Here is an 11,742-nt window from a genome sequence, read left to right as displayed (position 1 = left end):
AACTGATATAAAATGTGTTTTTGAACATTGAGTTGCAATGATTTCAATACCTTCAACTTGATTTGATTCATGTTTTAAAGTATTCATATTACTTAAACATGCAGTTCAGTAAGTATTAAGTTGCGCTGGGAATAAGTCAACAGAAATAAACCTTGATTAGGCGCAGGCCCGCGTCCTCGCACCACCTAAAACTCACAGTAAAGCTTATGTAAATTTAATCAGATTCAGCGCAAACCACGAAGTAAAGAGTATCGGATTTGAATATTTCATTGCAAGCTGGGTTGACATTTCCGGTGCACGGAGCGTGTAATCTGTGTTTTGCGGGACTTTGACACTGCTATTGCCCGCCAGAAAATCTCCCACGGCTCCAACCTCTGACACGTGCTTCTTCTGCTTGCCACGGATGCGACCGGCTCAGGGATTATAAATATGTAGTACCGTGGCGCGCAATATCGCGGCCAGGTTGACCCTTTGTAGCTAAATTGTAGCACCACGCCACACGGCTTCTCTAGTCAAGTAGCAGAGCTACATCTCGCGAGAGATTAGTAAACAAGTAGCTTCGACAGGAACATACAGAATAGGGACGTGGCGTTACATCGTGCTGCCACCTGGTTTTTTAAAGCGCAAGAGTGGAAAAGTGCTGAGTCATCGTCTAAAAATAGACGGCGTCCTATCTCGCCCAGCAAAATGAAGTCGATAAAGTAGTCGGTTTCGATGAGAAAAAGTGGAAAACGTGGTCTAAAAATAGCGACGCCATCCCCCTATACTTGAGGTGGAACGTTTGGCGCTGGTTGGGGGGTGGTAAGGGGTTAAGTGGACATCTTATAGACAACGTTTAAAAAAGTGATTTTTATTCATCAAAAAAACACAAAAAATGCCCTTAAAAAATATTCGTGAATATTGACAAAATGTGATTTTAATTCAATGAATGATTTCTTTTCGAAAAAAATGTACAAAAATATCATCAAAAAAAAGTTATGTGAAATCTTTTTCAAATATTTACATTTATCTGGGACGACGAATCAGAGCATATAAGTGTATTGGGACGGCTGTTTTAGAAATCATTACACCCAGAGAAAAATGGCCTCGAATCGAGAGAATCGTGGTACCATTCACGGACGCAGAGAACATAGCTCGAGAAAGGCGAGAGAATTATTCCCTTGAGGTTCATTTGCAATAAATAGTTCATCCGTCAAAACAAAAAAAAAACCAAAAATGTCGACGACGGGAATCGAACCAAAGACATTTGACAGAGATGACAAAGAAAAACAAGATTAATTATCATCTTCTTTAAGAATCGCGATAAATCGTGATGGTTACAAGCAAACCCCTTATTTAAAATCACAAATTTTGTTTTGTCTACTTTACAACTTTTATTAGAACATTTTAACACTTTTAACAAATAATACTGCAATATTTAAAAAAAAAAAACAAAATTTTGAAATAAATGATTTTATGAATGAAAAATGAACTTTCTAGATTAGGGTAGAGTAGTCATCAATGAGACACGGGGAACAATGATAAAATGGCTCTCAAAAGTCGTGGTTTCAATCAATCAGGCTCATATTTGGGGGAAAGGTGTATCTACTGGATATACGTCTGCCATAAAAGTGGCTTTGGTTATGGACGCTCCCTTGAAAAGTTATTCATAAATGTTTGATTCTGGGGTGTAAAAGTAAATAATGGACAAAAAATACTTTTTCGCTCGTAGGCTGCCATTTACACCAAAACTAATATTTCTTCAAATTTCTTTCGACGTTTTATAGGGATTGAGTTGGGCTACAATGTCCTTTCATTAGATTTGGCCAAAATTTAGAATATACCCAGAATCCAGGGCTGTCTCATTGTTCCCCACTCATTTCAGTCCATGGGTAACAATGAGACACTTCGATTTTTCTTCATTAAACTTTTCAAAATTTATGGAAATCTTTCAAAACATGCATTGAAAGTGATTTTTGGCATATTTATAGAGTTTTAACTTCATTTAACCAAAAATATAAAGTTATTTGGTATAAATATAGGGATTTTACAAAATTTAAATACTTTTTAGTATAACTTTTGTTAATTAAAGTTTCAAGTTGGCAAAATTGCTTTAAAATGTTCAAGGCAAATCACCTGCAATGGAACAATACAAAAACATGATGTTTTGCTAGAAAAGTATTGATTTTCGTAGAGTGTCTCATTGTTCCCCACCTGTCTCATTGTTCCTGCCAAGTGCGTCTACAATGAGACAGTTGAATAACTCTGGCTATAGAGTTCGGATTAATCTCATATTTTGGTCAATGTTAGAACAAATTAAAAGAAAGAAAATGCAACAAAAAGCTAATTAAAACATGCTGATGAAAAAAATAGAAAAATCGTTGAAAGTTGAAAACCAAAAGTGTCTCATTGATGACTACTCTACCCTACTACAGATTCGAAAAGTAGACTAAATTAAAAGTTGTGTAACAAACTAACTATTTTATTATTTTTTTTTTCTACAAAATTAAAGTTTTTAATGTGTATAAAAAAATATTTGCGTTAAAAATTCTTATTTTGAATACCGGGGTGACTTTTATAGTCCTAGTTTTTTTTGTTAAAATCAGATTAAGGTGTTCAAATTTTATTTTTACGTCAAATGTACCATCGCACCGGTTTTTGATAAAGTAATTAAGACAAAAAAATATATTAAGTTTTAAAAGTTAATCAACTTTTTAACAAAATACAGATAAATTTTAGGTTTGCCTAAAATTTGTTAAAAATAGTTTTGTTTATGAAATTATCGGTTCATATTGAATTGTTAACTAAATTCGAAGCACGAATCAACCATTTTTAAAATGTATCTTAAATGTGTTCTACTAAAAATGCAAATAAATTTGGAGATTTTTTTAGATTTTGTTCGAAGCACACATAATATATATTATTTATAAACTTAGTTTACCTTCTCCTAGTAGAAAATTGTCCAAAGTATCCGAAAATTTATTCCGTTTTCCGATTCTAAATAATTTTAGTTGAGAAAATCATGTCACTTTGAGAATAATAAAATGATGTCAGTTAGTCAGTCAGCCTTCACAACTAAGCATAACTAACTTTTTAACCTTTTCAATATGATGAAATTTTTTTTCTTGGAGTACAGTCATCCCACATATTCGGAACACCCACAAATTCGGAACACTTTTATGATAATTTGTCAATAGCATGCCAAAAGTAGCTTTTCTGTCGACCCTACTATTTTTAGAACCTTCATTTGGACATTATCTTCATTCCAAGGCTATTTGGTCCAGAGTAGCAACACACTGCCTCCAAATGGCCTATTTCATAATTGTGGGATGTTATTGTGCCTCCCACTATTGTGGAACACCTGAATTTAACTGATATTTTCACAAAAAAGCTATCAGACCATAGATAAAACATCACTAAGCTTGAGTTTCACTGGTTTCAGTGTGTGAAGTCATTTTTTTGTTACAAATATGTACTCCTGGAGAGATCCAAAGTTTGTTTACATTCGTAAGAAAAAAGTGTTCCGAATTTGTGGATTTCAAGGGTCAAAGTAATTCTTCAAAAACTTCATATAAAAGTTAAAATTTGCAAATGTTCGATACAGCATTCGAAAGATCGCAAGAAAAGCTTTCAAATGAAATCATTAAGTTCAATTATCGATTTGCTATGATTTTTTGAACATTGGCCGATCTGGAAACCGTTCCGAATATGTGGGATGACTGTACTTTTAACACTTCTCTACCACAGTCAGTACGATTCCATACCATTCGGCAAAATGAGATTTTCGGCAAAATGAAGAGTGCAAATTTTGCCAAAAATCTCAAGCTCATGAAAGTTACCCCGGTTATGGCTTTGAATCCGCATTTATATTCAAAAACACTAATAGGATCTTTAAAAAATCTACAGATATGAGTGAAACGATAATAGTTTTATAAAATGTAAAATTTAATCTGATTACATTCTTCCGTTCTATACAATCTTATGAGTTAGTTTCAAAACATTGTTAAAAGTCATTAAAATGGATACATTCTTCTTAAATTCAGAAAAAAAATTGATGGTTATTTCCGTAATTTATTATTTGAAAGGTGAAGGGGAGGCGACATAAACTTTGAAAAATATTCTTGGCCATTTCACCCCACATTACCCACTTTACACCAGAATCGCCCGCGAGCTGATGCAACATCGGGCTAGAATTAAGTCACTCGCAAGTGGTTTAATTATTCTTATCCCGTCGGGAGCTTAACTCAAGTGTACCCCGACGGTGCTGCTCGTAGTTGTTGCCGCTGTTACAAGGACAAAACTGTCAAGTTTTCGACGTCACCCCCACCGTGTCGTCGTCAGCAGCAGGGGGAAAGGTGAAAAATTGGATACGATCTTCCTTTCCCCCGCCCTCGCGCGTTGTAATTAGCTCGTGCAACACACTTTTGGCAAGCCGGTTAATTTGGGGCTGGTAAACAACCCTATTTTGCTATAACTTGTTTCCGTGGTGTAGTGGTTATCACATCCGCCTAACACGCGGAAGGCCCCCGGTTCGATCCCGGGCGGAAACATGAAATATCTTTTTTTTTACTGACTTCTTTACCGATAACCAGCAGTTTTAGCTGGGTTATTCATAATCTGGTGTAGATTTGATCCTCAAAAAAAGTTCATGGCAGCGGTGGGATTCGAACCCACGCCACCGAAGTGACTGGTGCCTTAAACCAGCGCCTTAGACCGCTCGGCCACGCTACCTCGTTATCAACGGGGCGATTTATACCAAACAGATTAACTAGCCCTAACTAAACCGTACACGAGCGATTGAAAGCGAAAGTGAATTCGCGCCGTTGCGGCTGTCTGGCTGTGTACAAATAATAAATACAATAAAGTGTTTGTGTGTGTGTGTTCATTTATCAGCCATCTTCCAATTGAGTTGAGCACAAATTGTGAATAAAAAAGGCAGACTGAAAGTAAACAAACGCAGGAGGGGAGGGAAGGTTAAATAAGCGCAATAAGTAGCGAGAGACAGCTTAGTTAGTTAGACCAGCTAGGCAGGGACCGACAGAGAGTGGTTTGTTTATCAATAAACAGTGTACTTCAATTATCAAGACTTCTGCCAATGCCGCCCCATAAAACAACCAGGCTCTAACTAGCTGGCTGGTGCCTGCTGATGACTGTTTCAATATGTAATCGACTCGTTATCTACGGCTGGTCCTGTTTGATGTGCTTTCCACTATGTCTCGTAACACTGTGCCTGCCAGGCCGCCAGTTTGGCTGGCCTGGACCATCCTGCAAACTAACCCTTGGCTCGGAGGGTATAACAACACAAAAGTTCCAAAAACACTGAAAAGAAGAAATCTAAACAAATGAGTAGGACTTAACAAATGAACAAATGAACTAATGAACAAATGAACAAATCTCGGATGAGTTTTCAAAAAGCCGTAAGCATTTTTGAATCGAATACCGATACAAAAAGTACTTTTTTTACCAATGGCTCTTACGGCTTTTTGAAAACTTATCCGAGAAATGAACAAATGAACAAATGAACAAATGAACAAATGAACAAATGAACAAATGAACAAATGAACAAATGAACAAATGAACAAATGAACAAATGAACAAATGAACAAATGAACAAATGAACAAATGAACAAATGAACAAATGAACAAATGAACAAATGAACAAATGAACAAATGAACAAATGAACAAATGAACAAATGAACAAATGAACAAATGAACAAATGAACAAATGAACAAATGAAAAAATGAACAAATGAACAAATGAACAAATGAACAAATGAACAAATGAACAAATGAACAAATGAACAAATGAACAAATGAACAAATTAAAAAATTAACAAATTAACAAATAAAACAATTGCTGAACAGTCGAGATCTATTTGTTCTGTTCCAATTTTTTACAAAATAAAAATCAAAGCTAAGGGTTGCGTTACCGATGCACGAGCGCTGCTTATCGCTCTTCCGTAATTATTCACTGATAAGCCTTTGCACAAGCCGACTGGGTGGCTGGAAGTGCAAGCAGAAAAATAAAAACAGATGATGACATGCCAGCGCAAAACTAAAAGCTAACAGTTGCGTAATTCAACCATGTCAAACGGAACTCGTGATTCGACAAAATAAATGGAAAGGTCAAAGCGTCTGTATCGTTACGATTTGTTCACTTTAATTTAGAAAAATTAAATATACTAAATCAAGAACTAAAAAAAATCTAAAAATAATCCATCATTAAAATATTCAAAATAAGCTAGATTGAAAAAAACGGAGAACGACCACGTGATTTCTGTGGTTCTTCCGTTAAGCTATATTGAATTAAATTTTCCGCGATACTCTCGAACAGATCGACGTCGTCGTGCTATCATGTCGCACCCGCCATTTTGACGTTCCGAGAAAAACGCGTTTTAATGTTTGACCTTGAATAAACAAAAACCAAAGCACGCAATTTAAACAATAACAAACACGTTTTGTTTGGCTGACCATTATGTGCATTGTCCCGAAGTTTGGTTGATGTTGGTTGCTGGAGTCCCGAGTTATAATTAAAAATGTTTACGGTAGTCTAACTTGTACGTGCGTCAAACGCATCCTGACCTGAAATCCCTTTGCCCTTTGTCGCACTTACATCAATTTTCAGGGAGTGACAAGATAGCACGACAGGATTGAAACTTCTTTTATATGTAGAGTGACAAAAAATTTCGGAGCTTTTTTGGTTTTCATTGAATATCTCAGGATTGAAATCGAATTTTGGGGATCTGGGAAGGTCAAAAGATGAGGCATTGTGAGCTGCACAAAATAGCGTTCTTAACTCAATATGGCCCAAAATGCACGTACGACAAGTTAGCACGATGGCGACGAGATGTCAAGTTGGTTAACCAACGATTACACGGGTTGGAGCACGTGAACCTCATACGTGCACATTTTACAATTGTTGTGGGGCTCTGTGGTCAATCGTTGGTTCATGACTTGGATCCATACCATTGAGTTGAGTTGCAAAAGGGTTGATACAGTATCAGGTTACATTTTTTTATATTGAAAATATAATTGGCACATCACAATACAAAAAAACTATAAAATTTTTAAAAACTAAATATCAACGTTCACCCTAACCCAATTCCAATCTAGAATTGTTGATTCGTGTGTGATCACAAGTGAAAACATTCATCGGGTAATCTCCAACTTTTCTGTGTCTGACTATCAAGAACACACGCGTGCTAATAAATAAGGTTTAATCCGCTCCACTAACCTCCACCCGTGCAGCAACGAAAACCTTCAGCGCTGAGAAGATGAAAAAACTAGTACAAGCAAGCAAACCACACGTCAAAACAATTCACGCTCGTTACTAATTAGATCATTTGAAGCAAGTTGTGTGCGCTCAACTGGACTGAGGAATCTAGAATAATGAAGGTTCTTGAAAACGATCGCAGTTACTGATATTTTAAACTTAAAACCACCGTTACCGAATATTTTTCTATATTTTGATTATACTTTATTAAAATTCAAGTATCCTTTTTCTATAAAACCTGCAGTTTTCAATTATTCATTACTGTTGTATTTTTTCAGCATATTTTGATACATTTTTGATATTATAGCATATCTCCTCAAAATGTTTTTGATATTTTTGTTTGATTGGCTAAAAACTTTTTGGGGAACTTCCTCATGACCAAACAGGACCTTTTAGTTCGTGCAAACCGGTCTCCATATAATTTTGGCAACTGTTCATTAGGGTGACAAGAAAAATGTTTTTTTTTTTTGTAAATTCCTAGATGATACCCATGGCTCGATTCCTTGAGCAAAATCAAACATCTGTTCCAATTTTAAACCAAATCGTTTAGAAAATGAAACAAATTCTCTAAAACCATTTTATTTTTTTTTATTTTTGATGTGATGAAAAAACATTGCAATTTTTGAAAAACAGATACATTAAGGTGACTGTTTAAAAAAATCGACATCAAGGATACATTCTGACTCGATTTTTAGGCAAAAATGAGTAACTGTGCAAATTTTTAAGGGTCGCTATAGATCGATAAAGTTGGTGACAAAAAAAACTATATTCAAACAAAAACGTCTTCTTTAAATCGCTAATATCTCGTCAGGGATAACTCGGATCGTTTTGCGGTCTTTGACAAAGCTGTTGGTCAAAACATTTTCATAATAATCTAACATTTCACAACAATCCAACATATTTTTTGGTGGAAATTTGAAATTTTTGATTTGAAATTTCTTACGTTTTTTGCATTTTTTTCCATAACAACTTCTAACTTTAATAACGACCCTTAAACCTCAACTGATTTGCTTAAAATTGGCACAGTTACTTATTTTTACCTAAAGAATCGAACCAGGGGGTATCTCTTAAAATTTTCCAGAATATTTCCTATGTCTTGTCACTCCAATGGAATTTTCATCGTGGAGATCTGTATTTTCACTATCGAATTCAATTAATTTTTATTATTAAATAATCAAATCACAATTTCGTAATTCTTATAACCTAATTGAGTTTTACAACTATGATTTGTACTATAGTTTATTTTGATGCAATTGGATATTCTAACACTGGATTTGCCAAGAGAAGGAAAACATATTTTGGAAAAAACCTTCAAAAATTTTCTAAGGAAAAGGATAGAAACAAAAACGTTCCCAGAAGCGGCTACTCTAGCATACGAACCTCCCCATCCCCAGTCGGGAGGGAACGCTGTATTGGCTGATGGAACCGCTCCGCCGCCAGCTGCTGCAGCGTTCGAGCTCGAAGTCTTCGGAGGTTGACGGGACACTGGCGCTTTCTTCTTCTTGTCCTGCTCCTCGAGGCACTTTTTCCGCGCAGCACAGCCACGGAAATTCGCAGTGTGGCTTCCACCACAATTGGCGCACTTTACACGCGCTTTGTGCTGCTGTGCGTTTTCCCGGGCAGACGGTAATAACAAAATTAATAATATTTCAATAACAAATCCTGTTAAAATAACAAAAAGTGTTATTATTTTATCGTGAAGTTCAACTTCAAGAAGAAAAAATAATAACAGTTTCTGATAAAATAACAAAATTTGGTATTGAAGTGTTATTATATTGAACATATTTAAGGGTTTACATACATGTAGAAAATCACAAAATTTCATTTTACAGAAAATTTATTAAATCCACATAAAAGATGGTTTTCAATCACTCCTGAAAGTTGCATGAAGATATTTCATGATTTAACTGAGTTAGAGACGATTTAAGCTCAGAATTTTGCCATGCGCAAAGCCAACTGTCTAACTTTCTGAGCGTTTTTCTCTGAACACCAAGTTAATTTACGGGTGCCACGATATCTCGAGATGGGATGGACCAAATTGGCTGAAATTTTGGGTGAAGACTCCCAAGACATGTCCCGTGTGCAAGACGAAGCCCGATTTTGAAATTTTGAATTTTCAAAAAATACAAAAATCAAAAACTGTCGATTTTTTATATGAAAAACAGAAAAATATTTTTATCTTTTTTATAAATAAACTTTTTGAAAATCGGCCTTTGTCATGCACACGGGACTGGTTTAATGAGTCTTCACCAATATTTTGAGCCGATTTGGTCGAAACAATGTTGAGATATCGTGGCACCCGTTTTCTAAAACTGCTTACTTCAAATAGCTATATCTCGGCAATGATACAACCAAATGTCTTCAAATTTGTTTTGTAAATAGATGAAAATGTATATTTTAATGCCCCGAAAACAGATTTTGAAAAAGTTTAATTGTGTGCTCAAACCAACCTCTGACATTTTTTCCGATTTACATGTATGTTACCCCTTAATAACACGCTAATAAGAGGAAATGTTATACATTTCAAAAACTCTCCTAAAAACAAAATTTGTTATTCGTTCGGTATACTGACTTTTTTTTTTTTTTTACTGACTAAGAAATAAAATTACCATAAATCGCACAAATGGAAAAGTTTCTAAGTGTCCATAACACAATCTGTTATTATTTTTCCTTTTGTTAAATATGTTTAGATCTTTGGGATAATTTTGTCTAATTTTGTCGGGGCCATTATTTTGGCCATGGGTCCTTAAGCTAAAATTATTCTATAAAGTTGAAATTTTGAAAGTTGATTTTTTTAATTATTTGATATACCCCCTAAGGGACTTTGCTAAAATTGGCTCGAACTATGAGATAATTTTGACCAATTTTGTTGGGGTCATTATTTTGGCCATGAAATGGGGTCCTTAAGCTAAAATTATTCTGAAAAGTTGAAATTTTGAAAGCTGTTTTTTTTAATTATTTGATATACCCCCTAAGGGACTTTGCGAAAATTGGTCAGAACTATGGGATAATTTTGACCAATTTCGTCAGGGTCATTATTTTGGCCATGAAATGGGGTCCTTAAGCTGAAATTATTCTAAAAAGTTGAAATTTTGAAAGCTGATTTTTTTAATTATTGGATATACCCCCTAAGGGACTTTGCTAAAATTTGCTAGAACTATGGGATAATTTTGACCAATTTCATCGAGGTCATTTATTTCACCATGAAATGGGGTTTCCAGCTAAAATTAATCCGATAAAATTAATTTTTGAGAGTTTATTTTTTTAAATTTTGTTATATTCCCTAACGGAATTGATTTATTTATTGAGAGTTTTTGAAGTGTGAATAACAAAAACTATTATTATTTTCACAGAGCCAGGAAGTCGGAGCTGACGTTGAAGTTCGAGCTGGAATGAGACCTCGGAGAAGGCATTGGATTCAGCTTATTTTCAGCAACTTTTACTTTTAGTCGGAATCTGTGAAGTTGGGTATTTTTGGAGAGCTGAAGTCGTCGTTGACGACATATCCTGCATTCAGAGTCGGAGTTGTCTTTAAAGTATGGATTCAAAGTCGCTTGGAGGTACCCGACTCTGCAGCCCTGACTAGTACAGAGGAGTTATGGCAACTGCAGGTTTATTTGCAAATTATAAATAAACTAAAACAATAACTTTTTTTGTTATGGAGACATACCAGTCCATTTTTTGTTATTATGCTGCTCCACATCTTCGCACAAAATAACAAATCTTGTTATTCCTTCATGATTCCTTCTGTGTTATTGGTTTGTTATTGCAATAACAGCATAATAACAGTCATCCCAATAACATATTTCGATCTTCTCACAATATCAAAAACTGACCTTCCCAAGTTATTTCCGTCTGCTCGGGTTCTCCCAGCAACAAATATTTGCTGAGTTAGAGCATTTAAAAAAATAAGAGGAATGAAACTTTTTAATTGCTTTCCAATAAGCCTTCATTTTTCAAATCACGATAGCAGGGCAACTGTTGGTCTGATTTTCAATGTTACAAAAAATCTTTTAGAAATAATCGCAACTTCTAAACCTTTTTTATTTCAAGTAAATAAAATAATAGGCATAACATTTGAAAAGGGTTCCACATTATTTTTTAAAAAGATCATAGATATTAAAAAAGGTAGGCAAAGTAATTCGACTCACGTTTTTATATAATTTTCGTCATTATTTTTATAGTAATTTGGATTAGGACCACTTCATCAAATTTTATCAATAATCATAACATGTCTTTGTGGAATTAAAAATAAATAAATAAATAAAAGTTAAGTAAAAATTATAATAATCCAAACCGTTTAAAAATAAAAGTTACCGTATACCTAGGAAGAGTTAATGAAATACATTATAAAATTGAATTTAATTTTTTCTAAATCGTAGTACGTATTGAGCAATTTTTTTTCATAAATAGCAATAAAATCGGGGATTAAGAACGATGGAATCCAAATTTTATTATTTTCCCCAAAAATTTTAATATCATTCAAATT

The 11,742-nt window shown here is 34.6% G+C and overlaps 2 non-coding genes across 2 annotated transcripts; one reads left to right on the top strand and one right to left on the bottom strand.

The window, feature by feature from the left end:
• Positions 1-4,456: 4,456 nt before the first annotated feature.
• Trnav-aac (transfer RNA valine (anticodon AAC)) lies at positions 4,457-4,529 on the top strand. The gene has a single exon. It is a non-coding gene; the product is annotated as a tRNA-Val (tRNA).
• Positions 4,530-4,628: 99 nt separating this feature from the next.
• On the bottom strand, positions 4,629-4,710 carry Trnal-aag (transfer RNA leucine (anticodon AAG)). Its single transcript has one exon. It is a non-coding gene; the product is annotated as a tRNA-Leu (tRNA).
• Positions 4,711-11,742: the final 7,032 nt, after the last annotated feature.

This window comes from Culex pipiens, chromosome 2 (genome assembly GCF_016801865.2).
Source record: "Culex pipiens pallens isolate TS chromosome 2, TS_CPP_V2, whole genome shotgun sequence".
In the NCBI taxonomy this organism is placed as follows: domain Eukaryota; kingdom Metazoa; phylum Arthropoda; class Insecta; order Diptera; family Culicidae; genus Culex; species Culex pipiens.
The sequence above is the reverse complement of the archived record's forward strand: the minus strand, read 5'-3'. Positions and strand labels throughout refer to the sequence as shown.